Raw genomic sequence first — 12,763 nt, 5'->3', positions numbered from 1 at the left:
CGGAACAGGAACAGGGGAAACTACAGATACCAGTTGTGGTAGTGATGAGCCCAGAGAGAGTACGGGCAGCAGCACAGGCTCAGAGGGGGGGGGTAGCAACAATTGTAGGCCCAGCGGGGCACTGGACAACAGCTACGGGGGGGGGGGGGGGCACCATAAACTCTAGGTCCATCCCTAACTTTCTGGATCCAATCTTGTGCAACTTGTTACCCCACTACCTTCAATTAGAAACCCCACACTAAAAATTGAAAGTCAAACTAAAGGCTCAATTGTTTTCTTTTGCTTCGGCATATATTGTATATGCTGGTGGCTGAACGCTGCCGACACATGGCTTTACCTCATTGTTCTTCTTTTTTTTCAGCCTCCAAACCTTAATCACTGACGTGTATTTTACATCAAAGGGCAGCATTGCAAATTATGAAATAAACATAAAGGTAGGGTTACCATTTGTCCGGATTTCCCCGGACATGTCCTCTTTTTGAGGGCGCTGTCGGGAGTCCGGGCGGATTTCTTCGTTTGCTGGCTTTGTCCGGGTTTTCTCCGAGTCCTCCGCTCCTCCTCCTGACTTTCAGTCTCCTCCCCTCGTCCGACGTGCAGCGTCCGTGCGTGATGACGTACACGCCCCAGTCAGCTAATTAGTTGATCGATCCGCCCTCCCTCCGTCCTCAGTCCTCCTGCACGCACGAGTCAACTAGTAGTGCCTGCTGCAGCCACGAGGTAAATTTGTTTTTTATCCGAGTTGTGTGGGTCTGGGTGAGGGTCGGACGGACTGAGCCACTTTCTTGATGTAGTTGCTACTTCACTTAGTTGGCAGCCGGTAGTGTGGGGATTGGTATGTTTTCTATGCTACTTTTGAATACTTATTTTAGTAATCCACTCAGATAAGTCACATCTGTGAGTGGTATATCAAATAAATTAAACCTTAAACCTATCACAACAATAGTTATTCCTTGGTATTAAGGTAAACAGGGCATCCTTACTTACATTTTTAATTAAAATTAAGCTTACACACTTTTTCCTCCTAGCATTTAGGCTAATAAATGCTTCCTCAGGAAAAAGTATCTATCCCTGTAGACTCTTGGATTGGATTAAAATGTCTGGCAGATTTTAGTAGTGGGAATATAACTCAAGGTTCATATTGTGTCTGGGAGGCTTTTATTGATTATGTGGAAAGAAACCTTCTTGTCTCAAAGTCATCTACATTATCTTTGTTCAACGTCTATTGATCCTTCCAAGTTGAAAAATTACATTACAGTATATCTGATACAGCTTATTATAATAATGTACTACACTGCTGCACAAAAGGCATTGCCAAATCAGAATCCCTTTCATTCAATATTATCTTATATCACGCGAAATAGTTGGCATGCAATGCTTTTCATTGAGCGTACTTCTTCCCCTTACAATGTTTTTGGAGAAGCACTGTTCTGATTGGATACACTTAGGGGTCAATTCTGTACAGGGTTCACAAAATAAATGCCAAATTGTGGGCAAAATGCTGGGGACCAAGCATTAAATTTTTGTAATGGTATCTGTGTGCTCAGATGTTTTCAAAGAATAAAGTGTAAGTTGGCATTTACGCGCCGACATTTATGTGTGGTCAATGGCAGACATAAATGTTGTACTTAAGCGCGTAACTTATATTATTCTATAAGTTGAGGCCATAAGCATACTGGGACAGACCAAAGGTCCATCAAGCCCAGCATCCTGTTTCCAACAGTGGCCAATCCAGGTTACAAGTATCTGGCAAGATCCCAAAACAGTACAATACATTTTATGCTGCATATCCTAGAAATAAGCAGTGGATTTTCCCAAGTCCGTCTTAATAATGGCTTTTGGGTCTTTCTTTCAGGAAATTATCCAAGACTTTTTAAAACCTCTGTAAGTCAACTGCTTTTACCACATTCTCTGGCAATTACACGTTGAGTGATTTTCTCTGATTTGTTTTAAGTTTTCTACTTAGTAGCTTCATTGCATGCCCCCTAGTCCTAGTATTTTTGGCTTATGTGTGGGTCCCGTTCATGCTCTCCCCAGGCCTTTCCCATGTGTACGTCCCCTTGCAGATACTCAATATTCAGGTTGGATGCTAAGCTTACGGAGAAGCTCTTAGGGGCAAGTTCAAGAAATGGAGCTGAAATTTAGGTGCCAAAATGATGCGTTCTAAGCACAGATGCTATAATTGGAACTGCCTTTATAGCATATTAGCATAAGTCTGCATTCTTGTGCCTAACTTTAGACATAAGCATTTATGCCAGGCAAAAGCTTGCGAAAATGCTGGCATCAAAGCCCCAGCAGTTAGGCATGGAAATGATAGTATTTTATCATCCCGCACCTAAGTTCCAGGCATGCCCCTGATCCACCCATGCCCCTCCCATGGCCTCGTCCACTTTGGAGTTAACAGGCAGGTGATCAAAAGCAAACGCCAGCGCTAGTGGCTGTTAGCACCATACTAGCACCGGTGTTTGCAAGCCGCCCCATGATCAGAGCCTTCGAGCACGTGAAACAATGCACTTGAGGGCTCTTAGCGCAAGTAGCATGCAAATGCATGCTAAACAGGGCTCTTAGTACAAGTAGCTTGCAAATGCATGCTAATCAGCGCTTAATGCGTTCATCCCCAATGATCAGCAACCAGCGCGCCAAAGATTGGGTCACTGGCCGTGACAAACCCTACGCCAGCTCCGAGCCAGCGTTAGGGTTTGCAGATCATTGGGGAGGAATGGTGAGCCCTGTCCAGCATGCATTTGCATGCTGGCAGGCCCCCATTCTCCCCTACAGCAAACCTGCCAGCGAGGGCAGTTGAGGATGTCCAAAATTTGGACGTTTCTGTGACAGGGCAGTTGAGGACGTCCAAATTTTGGATGTTTTGGACGTCCTTAACTGCCCATTGCAGAAACGTCCAAAATTTGGACGTCCTCCACTGTCCCGTGACAGAAACATCCACATTTTGGACGTCCTCAACTGCCCCGTCACTATACCTTCGACGCCCCCTTGAAATTTGGCCGTCCCTGCAACAGGGCAGTTGAGGACGTCCATCTTCCAATTTAAAGATGGGCGTCTCCAGCCCAGACCTGTCAAACAAGCACGGGAGGATTGTGCTGAGCGCATGCTCAGGCACAATTCTCCTGCACTTCTACCCCATGATCAGAGATAATTGCGCTAATGCGCTGCTTAAATTTGCATGCATTATCTCTGATCATAGGTCTAATAGCGTCCTGCGCTGTTCCAGCGCTGTTTGGAACAGCGCGTGGCTTTTGAACATCTGCCTGTGAGTGTGATGGAAATTAGGCATGGGGGTTACTGAATTGGACATAATGCATGTCTGTGCATAACTACTAATTGGCTCCAATTAACACTTGTTAACAGGAATTGATTGATCCTTAGTACCAATTAAGAGACAATTAACCTACTAAGTTACACATGGAAATGGAAACTGCAGACAAAATTCTGCACTTAACTTTGGGCACCATAAAATTCTGGGTGTTAGTAGGTACCCAGCACATTTGCTTGTGAATGTTACATTCATGCATATAAATGGTAGTATTATATAATCTAAGCGCATAAATGGTGCTTACGTTCAGATTTTAAGTTTTTTTTAAATTTGCATTTACAAATTTACAAGCAGCATGAGGAATAAAGCCAAGTACTTATAGGGCTAGATTCTATATATGGTGCCCCCAAAATTGGCGCAGTAAAAAATGTGCTATTCGATTAGCTGTGCATAAAGTTAGGCAAAGTTTATAGAATAGCACTTATGCCAGAAATCGTGCCTCACTTTAGGCGTGGCCATTTGCACCAACTGAAATGTGGTGCAAATGTACACACCCATATTAGTCATAGATAATGATTTGGACAACCTTTCAAAAATGCCCTTCAAAATTTCTTTCTTAGTTTCCCTTTTTTTTTCTTTGTTATCCCCCTAATTCTGTAGAATTTGCCAAAAATTGTGCATGCAATTACCTCAATCTACACCTCCCTAACTGCAAAGGTATTAAGTACAAATCCTTCCACGCATCCAATTTAGGTAGCCAGCTTTGGAATGCTCTACCAAGATCTATCCATACCATTAATGGCCTTTTGCCCTTCAGAAAAGCACTGATGACCCATCTCTTCAAGATAGCCTACCCTAACGATCCAACCTAACCAAAACTCGCCCATACGATTCTTATTGACAATAGTTATACTTGACCATGTTCCCCATTATCCTTTCTACTACCCCATATCCATTCCTTTCCATCTTTCTCCGCCTACCTCCCAACGCTCTTTTCCTTCTGAACCTAATTCCTCCTATGTTTAACTTACTTTCTGCTAACCCCGTTAGTTTTGCATTTACCACAAACTGTATATTCTTCTTACGACTTTGTAATTATTTATATTGTTACTATGTAAGCCGCATTGAGCCTGCCATGTGTGGGAAAGCGCGGGGTACAAATGTAATAAATAATAATAATAATATCAGGTTTATTTAGTGCTTGATATACCACAGATCAGAAACAATCTAAGCAGAGTACGATACTAAAAAAAAATGAAAGAAAGAGTGCGTTAATAGCACACAAGGTGAAGAAGAGATGAGGTGGAAAGAAGTAACGAGAGGGAGGCATGATATAAGGAACTACAATATGCAATAGGAAAGAGGCAAAGAGACAGCAAATCAGAGGGGAAGGGGACAGTAATTGTGTCTAACAGGTTCTCCTGAAGGAAGAAAGACATCAGAGAAGAGAAATGTTTTATGTTGTGATTTAAAGGTTTGTAGAGAACCCAGATGATGATGAAGATAAGAGGGAAGCACATTCCAGACAGTTGGCCCAACAGCTGAGAAAATAGAGTGACTTATGGTTCCATGAGTGAACTGTTTGAAACAGGGAAGAACCAAGAGGTCTTGTTGAGAGAAGTGGAGGACCCAGGGGATCAGGAAGGAGGCAAGGAAGGCTGGGAGACCGGTAGTCCTGATTTTAAAGATCAGGAGAAGAATTTTATAGGAGATTCAATGGGTCAATGGGAGCCAATGTGCTGAGGTCTTGCTGAGAGAAGTGGAGGACCCCGGGGATCAGGAAGGAGGCAAGGAAGGCTGGGAGACCGGTAGTCCTGATTTTAAAGATCAGGAGAAGAATTTTATAGGCGATTTGATGGGTCAATGGGAGCCAATGTGCCTGTCGCAGAAGGAGGGGGGGGGGGCAAAATCAAGTTTCCATGAACCCGTGATTAGCTTAATAGATGTATTCTGAGTCATCTGTATACAATGAAGATCTCGCTGCCAAATACTCAACCTCACTAAGGACAAGCGAGTGGACCAGCATATGAAGAGCAGATTGCTAAAGAAGGGCCCGGATGGAGCAGACCATACGAAGCTTATAAAAGCATCATCGTACCAGAGAGGATATGTGAGTTTGAAAATTAAGTCCAGGATCTAAAGTTATTCTATAACCTTGCACATTAAGTTTAGGAATGCCCCCATTACACCCCTGACCCTCCCATTTCTTTGCCCCTTTTTTCAGATCAAGTATAAATTTAAGGCATAGATCCTTTCCCTAAATTTCTGCATGTAAATGCCAATTAAATCTAGTTAGTGCTAATAACTTCTTGTTAAAAAGCCAGTTATTGGTGCTAATTAGTTTGTTATTCAATTAAATTATGCATGTGTAACTCTTTGCTATATTGGAGCCTGGGTGGGAGGAGCCCAGCATGGAAAAGTCATGAGCCAATCTAACACTTGAGAGTGTCCTGATTTGTGGAATCTCAGTGTGTGGTGGAGCTGATAATTATTATATAAGAGAGGACAATATTGTAGAGTTTGTCCTTGGTAGCCTGTGTTTGAGAACTTCTATACCTCCACCAAGTGGCCCAGTGGAAAAAAGAGAGGGGGTTCCTGCTGAGCCAACCCTGACATTGAAGTGGGATCAAGGTCATTGCTGTCAATCTCCTTAGCCAACAGAGGAGCCGACCTGCGGGTTGAGACTGGGGAATCTCGCGCAAACCGGGCTTAAGGATAGGACGCTGTCTGCCTGCAACTGGTGATTTCTTTTAGGGTGAATCCCTGAAAGGCTTGGACAGTTAATGCTGGATCCAAATCTCTGATGGTAATGGTGTTACATTGGAGACATTGACTGTGGGGTGTCATCTGGTTACATGTCAGACGAAAGGGGTGTTGCACATGTGCATAACCCAAGAAGGAAAAAGTTATCTGCTCTTGTGACCAGGGGCGTAGCCAGAAAACAGATTTTGGGTGGGCCTAGGCAAGAAGTGGGTGGGCAGGAAAATGGTTCTTTCCACCTTGGCAGTCTGCAGCACATATGCGCTGAAAACTAACATGCAAGTGCTGGTATCATGGAGAGTAGCATTTTCATTTCCATCAGGTGGAAGTCTTCAGCTGGTGGAGCTTGGGATCCCCACCAGCTACCGCTAAATCTGTGCTACTGTTGGGTGGGCCTGAGCCCTAATTGGGTGGGCCCTGGCCCATCCAGGCCCACCTGTGGCTACGCCACTGCTTGTGACTCTGTAGAATCAAGCCTGAGATGCCATCAAAATTGTATGCTGAGGACTACCATTACTTAGTAGTCCTCAGCATACAACTACCATTACCGTTACTTAGTTCTAATTTGCTAAACTAAAGTTCAGTTGATTTTCTTGACTCTCCTGACTACCGTGTGGTTCCTGGGTTGGATTCAGAGTGAACCTGAAGTGAGTAGTACACACCCAGTCTCCCAGCTCTCGGAGGAGACTAGAGAGCTTGACCCGACTACAAGTGAGAGGAGCAGGTCACACATACAAATTGGGTACGAGCCAAAATTTGCATGCACAATTTTTGGCAACTTCTATAGAATTAAGGAGATAAAGAAAAAAAAGGAAACTAAGAAAGAAATTTTGAGAATACACGTGGAGGGGCATTTTCGAAAGGTCGTCCAAATCTGAATTTGAACGCCTTCATGAAGTCGTCCAAAATCAGGTAGGTATAATGGAAAAATAGTATGGACGTCCTTAGACATTCCATTATCGCAGTTGAAAACACCCAAATCAGGGACGGCCAAAGTATAGGAAAAATACTGCAAAGACATCCTTAATATAGTAACAAGGACACATTTCTCACAGAACTGCCAAACGACGTCCATCTTACTAGGCCGACCTAATGACGGCGGTCCTGTAACAGGGATGTCCTTCGGCAGTTCTGTGAGAAACATGTCCTAGTTACTGTACTTCACACTTCTCAGTGTTCCTTATATTTTTCCCATACCTGCATATCTGCAACTACATGCACTGTACTTCTGGAACATGCAGCTATGGGAATTATAAGGAACATACATAATTTATTGTGTGTATATGAAGTTTGCACACTTCAAAATGATCCATATAAGGAAAACTCCGCACGTAGGCCCCGCACGCATGAGAACAGTCTATGAACGTCCATGCGTCACGGCCATCCATGTGTGGAGCCATTATAGATGCCAAGATGTGCACATACTGACCTGTCCACAAATGGGATGGTCGTCCATATATAGTAACATAGTAGATGACGACAGAAAAAGACCTGCACGGTCCATCCAGTCTGCCCAACAAGATAAACTTATATGTGCTACTTTTTGTGTATACCCTACTTTGATTTGTACCTGTGCTCTTCAGGGCACAGACCATATAAGTCTGCCCAGCACTATCCCTGCCTCCCAACCACCGGCTCTGGCACAGACCGTATAAGTCTGCCCAGCACTATCCCCGCCTCCCAACCAGCCCCACCTTCCACCACCAGCTCTCTCACCCAATCTCGGCTAAGCTTCTGAGGATCCATTCCCTCGGAACAGGATTCCTTTATGTTTACCCCATATGGAGCTGTGCATGTAAGGACGTCCATCACGCATGGGTGTCCATATAAGGCGATGCATGCTTTCCAACGCTTGTTCACTGAGAAACATGGCACTGCGTAGAGAGCCTAATTTCAGCCAAGCTGAAACCATGTACCTACTGCACCTGTGCTTGAAGCACAGGTGCATTCTCTTTTGCCACCACCACCACCACCACCTGCCTCCCAGGGCTCTCTCCATCGAAGCCTGGGTTGAGATAAGGGACAGGTTGGAGAGGTAAGTGTTTGCTCTCCCCCCCCCCCCCTCCTGGGCTATCAGGGCCCCCTCCTGTATCTACACATATAAGAGCTCCCTCAGCAATGTAAGCACAAACTGTAGTCTGCATTCAAGGGTAATCAGTGATATGTGCACATGCACATTCATTAACAGAATCTATGTACTAGAAAGCAAAAACATTCCCACATCCCTACAATACTGTACACAAACGGTCAGTGGCGTTCCTAACGTGGATGGCACCTGGGGCGGATCGCCGATGCGCCCCCCCTCCCGGGTGCAGCCCCCCCCCCCCCACCTGCAAAATGACACCTCCCCCCCTCCCTGGCGAAATGACACCCCCCCCGGGTGCACGCCGCTGGGGGGTGTGCTGCGGCGCGCGCCTGTGGGCTCTGACTTCGCGAACTTCGCTCGTTTGCTGCAGCTCCCTCTGTTCCAGAACAGGAAGTAACCTGTTCCGGGGCAGAGGGAGCTGCAGTGAACGAGCGAAGTTCGCGAAGTCGGAGCACACAGGCGCGCGTCGCGGCACCCCCCAGCGGCGTGCAGCAGGGGCAGACTGCCCCCACCGCCCCCCCCCTTGGTATGCCACTGCAAACGGTACTCTCTGTCCTCATGTCCACCTCAATGACATCATCTGTACCAATGTAATGTCCCCCCCTCCCAATCAGTGTTGTGAGTCTCTCCTATTTGATTTCCAAATGAATTTGTGTGCTGAAGGCAAGAAGGGCCATCCCCTGACTCCTGGTGTACAAACTTATATCTTGCAGAAGATTTGGCATTCAGAGGGACCTCAAGTCCGTCCGGCGGAGGTTCCGAAGAACCAAGAGAGAGAGCCCTGACATAATCAGGGCAGTGAGACGGCACCTCAGGGCTCTACATAAGTATTATAAACAGGGCACCTGTACTCATTTGTAAATGTATTTATTTAACAATGCAAATGTCCTGTACAATATCAGTTTCCATGTGGCTAATAGGCAACTAGTAAGTCATAACACCTCTGTCCCAGATCAAGACCTGAGGTTGCAGCTACCCTCCCATGAATGTGGCTGCAACTTCCAACTAACTTCCTCTGAGATGAATGAGATGACATGTCTAACTTCTGTATCCCTTTTTCTGGGGTGGATACTGTTTCATGGTATTCTTGCCTGATGTCCTGCTCTTAGTGGCTGTCATAGCATGATTTGAAAGTAATGTAAACAGATAGTGCTTCCACCCCCCTCCTCCCCCCCAAAAAAAATGGTCATCCTACCATAGTCACAACTCAAAATGCTAACATGCTGCTGAGGAATGAGTGTTCCCTGCCAGTACATCTTATAGTGTATTCCTTTTTCAGACCAGCTTCCAGGGGTCCCTGTCGTGTCATCTCATGCATCTCACACCCCATGTGTTTAGCCCAGGGCTCACCACTGACCCCACCTTTCCCCATCCCTGCCTCATGCCAGCCAGCCAGCTCCTGCACTATGCAAGTCATGTTGAGTGTGCTGATCTCAAGGACAATCCTTTTACATACACAGGGCGCCAGCAGCAGCAGCCGGAGGAGGAGGAGGCAGAGGCAGCAGCAAGAAGCCAAGAGGCAGACCCATGGCATGACATGCCTCCCCTTGAGGGGGATGAGGGCCCAACACCATCCGCCCTCTCCACCCCAGCCCCATCTCCAGCCCCAGCACTGCGCCTCCTGCAGCAATTGGTGAATAGCCAAAACCAGTTGCTGCAGGAGATGTCAGCGATCAGGTTGGAGATGGCGGCAACTCGGCAGGCTAACGAGCAGCATTTCAAGGTGCAGAGGCTGCTCCTGGTGCTGCTCGTTAGCCTGCTGCAGAGGGTCATGCAGGGTGAAGGACAACACCTCCCTTGGGAACCTTTGTAAACAAAAAAAAAATTTGTGCATATTTGTTCTGTTTGAATAACAGTTTCATGTTTTTGACATAACAGGGTGTGTGTCTCTACTTTGTGCACTACATATTATCAAACACTCCACACTCGTCCTTCCCTACACCCCTTCCCGTGCACTCCGCTCCATGGATAAATCCTTCTTATCTGTTCCCTTCTCCACTACTGCCAACTCTAGACTTCGCTGCACCCTACACCTGGAATAAACTTCCTGAGCCCCTACGTCTTGCCCCATCCTTGGCCACCTTTAAATCTAGACTGAAAGCCCACCTCCTTTAACATTGCTTTTGACTCGTAACCACTCGCCTCCACCTACCCTCCTCTCCTCCTTCCTGTACACATTAATTGATTTGATTTGCTTACTTTATTTATTTTTTGTCTATTAGATTGTAAGCTCTTTGAGCAGGGACTGTCTTTCTTCTATGTTTGTGCAGCGCTGCGTACGCCTTGTAGTGCTATAGAAGTGATAAATAGTAGGTTAGTAGTCTCTTGTAACCAGAGCTAATGTTGTGATGTCATAATGCCTCAGGCCACCAATAAGAGCCAACCTCATCAGTGATGTCACAATGGCTTGATTGTCCTATACTTGGCTCACTTTTATTACATAGCTCTTTGAGCAGGGACTGTCTTTCTTCTATGTTTGTGCAGCGCTGCGTATGCCTTGTAGCGCTATAGAAATGCTAAATAGTAGTAGTAGTAGTAGTAGGAGGCAGCAATCTGGGTTGCATGACAGGTGAAGTGTGACAGAGAAACTTTGGTACATATGTGTCATAAGTGTGGCCATACCTATAATGAAGACTCTGTAGGGTCCTTGTGACCCCGATTGGTAGCCTAGTATAGCAAAAGTTTATTGGTGACTGGATAAGTTGATATTGTGTGTGTGTGTGTGTGTGTGTGTGTGACCTGTTGCTTTAAACTGAGTTATGACCCCAGGGACCCAGACTGGAATGGAAATGGAGGAACGATCACCACATATGTTTATACCAAACTTCTAAGCATTAATGATCAGCAACTATTACCAACATCCTGATTTATTTGGGTCTTTAATGAAGGATGTGCATAAGCCGGAGAAGTTGAAAAAAATATAAAAACTGCCTTTGCAGGAAGTGATTCTAATTTGGATTAAAGAGGATGAACAATTTTGTAGGCTTTGACTGTCAAGAGAACAATTTAAAAATGTTTTTGCTAGCGCTGATCGAACAGCAGCCCGTTAAAAGTAAACATTGAAGTCATTAGCTATTTAGCCATTTACAGAAGAGCCCTTTTAGTCTAGTATATTCTCAAATTAACTTTGATTTATGTTTGAATGCCTGGTTGTCATTCTTAGATTCATGATTGCTTTTACAGTTTATCAGATGTTGCACATCTTAATTAAATCTTCACCCAATGTAATCCGAGCTCTCCTTCGTTGGGATTCCAAGCAAACCAACAATTCACTACTAGTTCTGACCGAATGATTACCTTTCAGTGGCACACAATCAAGATAAGGAGAGTTTATAAATGGTTAGCACTGCAGCCTAATGTGTATAAATCTTTAAGCATTTCCTGCAAGTGCCTGCAAACTTAGTTTGAATTTAAATATTCTTAGCAGCATACTTGTTCTTCAGCTTGTTGCTATGTTGCTGTGGCCAAGACCGGGTCGAAATACGAGTTACAATCATTTTCAAAATTTGTTGAAGGGAGAGGTGATGAGGAAGCATCAGTCTACTCTCCCCTCCCCCTTTAACTTTACAACGGTCAAGACTATAACTACCACTTTGCTGGCCAGTCTGAGTGGGCAGACATGGTCTTCCTCTGATGACGCAGCATCATGGCCAACTGATCCACCTTACAACCTTACAATAATGTGGCCACTCCTACAGGTATTCACTTTTATCTTAATAATGGCAGCTGTGGCTTGGTGCCTCAGTGGGCCACCTTGCCAGCTTCCCCAGTTCTGCTTATAGCCCTACTCATTATGGTTGGATGTGAAAAATTTCCCACATACAGTCTAGTTAAGACTGAGCTCCTGAAAGAACATCCTGACTGTGGGGACTTTAAGATCATAGCATTAGTACTTCTTCCACAGAGCAGATAACTTTCTATCTTGTTTTAATGTCACCCATTATATTACATTAGTACCAATTGATTCAATGCATTCCACGGCAAGAAAAACAATTTACTACTACTACTACTATTTAACATTTCTAAAGTGCTACCAGGGTTGCGGAGCGAGCGCTGTACAATTAACAAAGAAGGACAGTCCCTGCTCAAAGGAGCTTACAATCTAAAGGACATCAATAGAAATCAAACAAAATAAAACATGGAAAAGAAAATAAGATGATACCTTTTTTATTGGACATAACATTTCTTGATTAGCTTTCGAAGGTTGCCCTTCTTCCTCAGATCGGAAATAAGCAAATGTGCTAGCTGACAGTGTATATAAGTGAAAACATTCAAGCATTACTATGACAGTCTGACAGGGTGGGAGGATGGGGGTGGGTCGGAGGTATGCATGGGGACATCAAAGCATATCATTGATATTCTAACAGGATGGGTGTGGATAGGTGAATATCAATGATATGCTTTGATGTCCCCATGCATACCTCCGACCCACCCCCATCCTCCCACCCTGTCAGACTGTCATAGTAATGCTTGAATGTTTTCAATTATATACACTGTCAGCTAGCACATTTGCTTATTTCCGATCTGACGAAGAAGGGCAACCTTCGAAAGCTAATCAAGAAATGTATTAGGTTATGTCCAATAAAAAAGGTATCATCTTATTTTCTTTTCCATGTTTTATTTTGTTTGATTTCTATTGATAACCTTAA

The sequence above is a fragment of the Microcaecilia unicolor genome, chromosome 5 (assembly GCF_901765095.1).
Source record: "Microcaecilia unicolor chromosome 5, aMicUni1.1, whole genome shotgun sequence".
In the NCBI taxonomy this organism is placed as follows: Eukaryota; Metazoa; Chordata; class Amphibia; order Gymnophiona; family Siphonopidae; genus Microcaecilia; species Microcaecilia unicolor.
The sequence above is the reverse complement of the archived record's forward strand: the minus strand, read 5'-3'. Positions refer to the sequence as shown.